The sequence below is a fragment of the Sus scrofa genome, chromosome 8 (genome assembly GCF_054392235.1).
Source record: "Sus scrofa isolate SSC_HxYL_T2T_F1_AM1 chromosome 8, Sscrofa_HxYL_maternal_Yorkshire_Landrace_v2.0, whole genome shotgun sequence".
Lineage (NCBI taxonomy): Eukaryota > Metazoa > Chordata > Mammalia > Artiodactyla > Suidae > Sus > Sus scrofa.
In genome coordinates, this window is record NC_139390.1 from 116390799 (window position 1) to 116397464 (window position 6666).

Genomic DNA, 6666 nt, shown 5'->3' on the forward strand with positions numbered 1-6666 from the left:
CACACCCTCACAATCTGGTCTCAAACACTCACATTCTGTCATTTTCTTTAGAGTGCATTCTTACACTGGGACTGTATGTGCCATTTCTTCCAAAAAAGAGCTTTCCCTTTCCTTGCTTAGCTAACTCCTATTAAATTGACACGTCAATTTAGTTATCGGTTTCCCCAGGAAGTCTCCCCCTAATTCTTCTAGTCTGAGTTAGGGGTCTCTTTATTGTTCTTTCAGTCATTTATTAATACTTAGCAATTATAATTGCCTATTCACTTGTCTTTCACCACTATTGGACCCCAGGATCTGCTCACCTTTTTGTTATCAGGACCTAGCACAATACTGGGGACATAGTAAGAGCTCAATAAATATTTTGTTAATACATGGGATTAAATAAGTAGAAAGAGTTATCAGGACCTAGCACAGTATTGGGGACATAGTAAGATTTCAATAAATACTTGCTTAATAAATGGAATTAAACAGGTAGAAAGAGTAATGCAGATCCCAGAAGCAAGATACTGTACATTTGAGATCAGACAGGCAGTTCAACATGCAGTTTGAGCATGAAAAACAAAATGGCAGCATGATTGTTTACAATATTTTTGTAATACTGGCACCAAAAAAATTAGCCCCTTCTTCTTTCTACAGGAAGAAAATCAGACTATGATTCAGTTGCAAATATATGTCCTCCTTATCTCTCTGAATCTAAGAGAAAGTGGAAGCAGTAATGTTACATTAGAGTCAACTGATTGCTGCATGTTTCTGCCATTACCATGATCCAGTGAAAAGTTCTCAGCTTTGCAGGTTCAGAAGCTCAATTTTATTATTTCACTCAAAAGTGGAAAGTCACTGAGGTAGACTTTCTCAACAGGGGTTCTTCATCTGAACACAGAAAATGATGTGAAAGATTATTTCTCAATTCTCTCAAAGAGGCATATAACTACCACCATTCTAGAGACAATATACTGTGTGTGTGTGTGTGTGTATACACACATATATATGCAGTATAAAACAGTATAAAATATCAACAGCAATACATATATACGTATATATATAATATTTGCTAATTTGTCAAAGAAAATACACTTGTCTGCAAAACTAGAATATAATATCTTACTAATTATAATGCAACTTGAAAAATATAGACTGTAGGAGTTCCCTGATGGCGTGGGGGTTAAGGATCTGGTGTTGTCACTGCAATGGCTCAGTCTCTGCTGTTGCACGAGTTTGATCCCTGGCCCAGAAACTTCTGCATGCCATGAGTATGGCCAAAAAAAGAAAAAGAAAAAGAAAAGAAAAATATGGACTCTAAAGCCAAAAGGGTTAGATGTTTATAAGGATAGTTTAATTAAACTATCATATCTTGATGGCTTAGCTTTCCTCCCTAAAGAGAAAACAGAACGTGAGCTATTTGAGAGAAGAACATTTGTCTTGGCTTCACTTTTAATTGAAATTGAAACTCTTAATAATTAACATTGTGCATGACCCACACTCCATTTCATGAATGGATAGATGAAGAAGTTGTACTGTAATACGTCCTGGATTATTTTCTATTGGTATTTCATATATGAAGTATGGATTCTTGCTCATTCATTCAATAAGCATCTATTATGTGAATAGAACCTATGGTAGGAAATGAGATAGGTTACTCAGTGTTCATCACAATTCATGTTCTTTAAGATTAATCTACCACTTCACACCCATTAGGATGACATTATCAAAAAAACACAGAGGAGTTCCCGTCGTGGCACAGTGGTTAACGAATCCAACTAGGAACCATGAGGTTGCAGGTTCGATCCCTGTCCTTGCTCGGTGGGTTAACGATCTGGCGTTGCCATGAGCTGTGGTGTAGGTCGCAGACTCACCTCGGATCCCCAGTTGCTGTGGCTCTGGCGTAGGCCGGCGACTACAGCTCCAATTCGACCCCTAGCCTGGGAACCTCCATATGCCGCGGGAGCGGCCCAAGAAAATGGCAAAAAGACAACAACAACAACAAAAAAGCAAGTGTTGGCAATGATACAGAGAAACTGGAACCCTGTGCACTGCTGGTAGAAATGTAAGGTGGTGTAGCCACTAAAGAAAAATCTGGCAATTCCTCAAAAACTTATAAATATAACCATGATTTGATTCAGTCATTCCACTTCTAGGTATGTACTCAAAAGAATTAAAAACAGAGGCTGGAACAGACATTTATACATCCATGTCTATAAAAGTATTATTCACAATAGCCAAGAGATGGAAGTAACCCAGATTACACATTGACAGATGAATGGCTAAACAAAATTGTGATACATATATACACACACAATAGAATATGACTCAGCCATGAAAAGGAAGAAAATTCTAACACATGCTATAATAGAGACGAACTTTGAAGACACCATGGCAAGCAAAATAAGCCAGTCACAAAAGCACAAATACTGTATGCTTCCACTTATGAGGTCTCCAGAGTGGTCAAATTTATAAAAATATAAAGCAGAATGGTTGTGGTCAGGGGCTAGGGGTGGGGAGTTGCTGTTTAATGGGTATAGAGTATCTGTTCTGGAAGAATAAAAAAGTTTTAGAGATGGATAATAGTGATGGTTGCACACCAATGTGAATGTATGTACCATCACTAAACTGTACACTTACTTAAAAATGGTTTGAATAGTAAAATTTATATTATAAATTTTAAGTAGTAAAATTAAAAATGGTTTAAATAGTAAAATTTATATTACATTTTTAGCATTTTAGTACAGTTGTCCTTTCTGATCCTATCCCTGAATCTTGACATCTATCTTTAGCATCTGTGGCTCTTGTTCATCTTTGATAGAGAAAACCAGTAACCCACCTCACTTGAGCACTGGGACTCTACAAGCAACTGGGACCAGTCTTGGATCACTTGACCCTGAAATGCAGGACTCATTACCATCATGTCAAGATTCAGAAGCCAACGATGAGGCTTCTGGGAGTTGAAATTCATTGGATTTGCACTGTTGGCAGTTAGAGCAGGGATTAGGAAGGGGGCACAGTGGAGAATGGTAATCTCAATCCCCCTCCTACATGTATTGGAAGCCCATGATAATGTGGCTTATGCAATGGCCCAATATTCTCTGTCCCCACTGTTGTTCAGTCTCCAAAGGAAACCAGAGGAAGTAGAAATGGATTGGCAGGAAGACAGGAAGGGAAATACGACATGCAGCACACATCAGATACTGCCATTGGTGCTTGACATTCATTTGATTCTCATAAAAAAACATATTATTATCCCATTTCATAGATGGCCAAATTAAGGCTCAGAGCAATTAGTTATCTCGCAAAGTCATACTGCTTGCAGGTCCTGGGACTGGGATTCAAACTTAGTATTTTCTAACTCTATAGCTCAGGCTCATTTTATTATTCTGTCTCACAGTGGCCTATAGAGTCAATTTCTGCCACTGGCTCCTCCTCGGAAAGATCTACGTTACCTTGAAATCAGAAATCTATATCCACACTCTTCATGCTGGCAGGCAAATAAGGCTCCTGGCAGCAAGTTCACTCTTTGATAAAAGCACTTAAGAATTGATTCTCAGCTAGAATAATTAGAGGCAACAGAAGAAAGTGCTTCTTACCTCTGCATCCAGAACCTCCTTTGGCTCAAAAAGAAAATAGCCACTGATGAAAAAAATTAAACCTGATGCTTGAAAATCACTAAGTATAAATTCAGGCTTGGCTACTACACTCTGCTACAAGCATTCTAGATCTTGTAGACTCATTTATACTTAAATTGTATTTTCAGGAATATTTGTTACAGGACTGATTTTACTTTATTGGCTAGGAAAAGACATTAAACAAATAAGATCACTATATACTCTGCTTTTATTAATCATTTAAGCAATTGAATATCTTCCAACAAATGACCTGATTCCTCTTCCAGACAACAAGAGTCTTGTCTATCAAAATACTATATTAGATATATCAAATTCTTATAAATGAGATATGTTAATACGCAGCAGTTGATTTTTTAAGACATTCAAGGGAGAAATCTATGCAAATAAACTATCAATTGAGTGAAAACCTTCCAAAGTATTTTCATGACCTTTTATGGCTTGTCTTGAAGTCTACTTTTGTCATAGAAGCACTTCAGGGCTCGCTTGCATCATTAAATGTGTCTTCCAACTCATGGAGTGGGGTAGGGAATCAACAATTAGTTACTCCAGAAACCCTACAAATGAAATGTGATGAAACATGGAGGGGTTGGAGGGTAGGGGGCGGGAACGGGCAGCCAGTTACTCAATGGAGGAAATTATTTCTATCTAAGCTTTAGTTTTATCATCTATGAAAGGTGGAATTGAACAAAATCATCTCTAAGGATATTCCAGTCTTTGAGTTTCCATGATTCGGTTATTCAGCAATGTGATAAAACAAAATATAAAACAGTTCCTATCTAGTTTTTAATAATTAATGGCATAATGAGATAAAATTCTTACCAGAGGGTTTTCGGGATAAACAGTGATGGTAAAAACAACTTGTCTTATAAGTACTTTTCTAAGTTATTATTGTATAACTAATATGCCTATAATATAATTGAACTCTTGGAGTTCCCATCGTGGCGCAGTGGTTAACGAATCCGACTAGGAACCATGAGGTTGCGGGTTCGATCCCTGCCCTTGCTCAGTGGGTTGATGATCCAGCATTGCCATGAGGTGTGGTGTGGGTTGCAGACGCGGCTCAGATCCCGCATTGCTGTGGCTCTGGCGTAGGCTGGCAGCTACAGCTCCGATTTGACCCCTAGCCTGGAAACCTCCATATGCCGCAGGAGTGGCCCAAGAAATGGCAGAAAGACCAAAGAAATACATATATATATATATATAATTGAACTCTTTAGCCAAAATATAAATAATATTTCAGCCTTTCATAGCAATGATCTGGAGGAGTTCTCTTGTGGTGCAGTGCATTGAGGATCCAGCGATGTCACTGCTGTGGCTCAAGTTTGATGCCTGATCCAGGAACTTCTGCATGCCATGAACACAGCCAAAAAGAAAAGGAAATAATCTTTTTTTTTTTTTTTTTTTTTTTTTTTTGCCTTTTTCCAAGGCCCCTCCTGCGGCATATGGAGGTTCCCAGGCTAGGGGTCTAATTGGAGCTACCAGCCTACGCTACAGCCACAGCCACTTCAGATCCAAGCCACATCTGCCACCTACACCACAGCTCACGGCAACGGCAGATCCTTAACCCACTGAGCAAGGCCAGGCAGGGATCGAACCCGAAACCTCATGGTTCCTAGTTGGATTCGTTAACCACTGTGCCACGACGGGAACTCCCAAAAAAGAAATACTCTTGATAAGAACCATCTTAACACCTTGACTTTTGGCTCATTTGTGACTTGTTTTAATTTCTTGGGGAAAAATGTCATAAATGGCATTGAAAGATACCAAATTAATTTGAAGATTTCCTTATATTTTAATACTTTTAGGTTTCTTTTTTTATTTTTATTTTTATGTATTTTTTTTACCTTCAGGAACACTATTTTTTTATTTTGTAATTATTATTTTTAATAGTTATTTCCCCAATACAATTTTTTTCCCTACTGTACAGCATGGTGACCCAGTTACACATACATGTACACATTCTATTTTCTCACATTATCATGCTCCATCATAAGTGACTGGACATAGTTCCCAGTGCTACACAGCAGGATCTCATTGCTAATCCATTCCAAAGACAATAGTTTGTACCTATTAACCCCAAGCTCCCCAACCACTCCACTCCCTCCCTCTTTTAGGTTTCTTAACTCTAAAAATTGAAGTTCTTTTTAAAGTACACCACATTGTTGTGGTTTTATTTTATAATTTTGGATCAAAAGTAATGAGTTCTTGTTATCCAAAAAAAATCTGGTTTTGAGGTAACAGATGGTAAGTTTAAAAATAATGCACTCTTTTCCAAGCATTCTATAATAAGCATGTATCAAATTTATAATAAAACAAAGACAAAAGAATAGCATACCATGTAAGTGAAACTCACATCCTCCTTTATATCAGGACAAAACTTTTCTATTTCTCTATTTCCTTCTGCCTCTTTATTTCTCTTTGTTTCTAAATAGCGGCAAATCAACTAAGCAGGGAAGGTGGAAAATTACATGATATGTGGCATCTATATATTCCTTACCTATCTTGCAGCAGACCAAGTTTTTTTCTGCTGCAGTTAGCATAAAGTATAAACTTTTGTGAGCTCCAAAGTAAACACCAAACACCTAAGGTTACTATCCTCTTAGCGACCATTCTATAGTCATCAACAGCACTGAACAATGCAGACTATCATCTATTTTTCATGCTAAAAGGATTCAAATCCCAGTTCGATATGACCTTTATATAAGAATGCTTTCAAGTCATTCAAGTGTTTAGTTATTATTAGGTCCAATTCTGATACCCTAACTGATGCAAAATTTCCCTCATTGCCTACTGAAAAAGAAACCCTGTTAGGACACGTTGAAGAAAATGAAATGCAGTTTATGTTCTCAAAAAGTAGTTATCAATATCCATTAACATATTTATAATGATACTATGATATTTGTCCTTTTAAGAGTCAGCTACCTGGCAAATACACATGTATCTCCTTCATTTCTATTATTTATGGAGATTGAGGTATTTGGAAATTCTATCTAGTAGATTGCAAGGTTTACAGTTCTCATAGCTAACCAAGTACAGGCAGCTCTAGAGG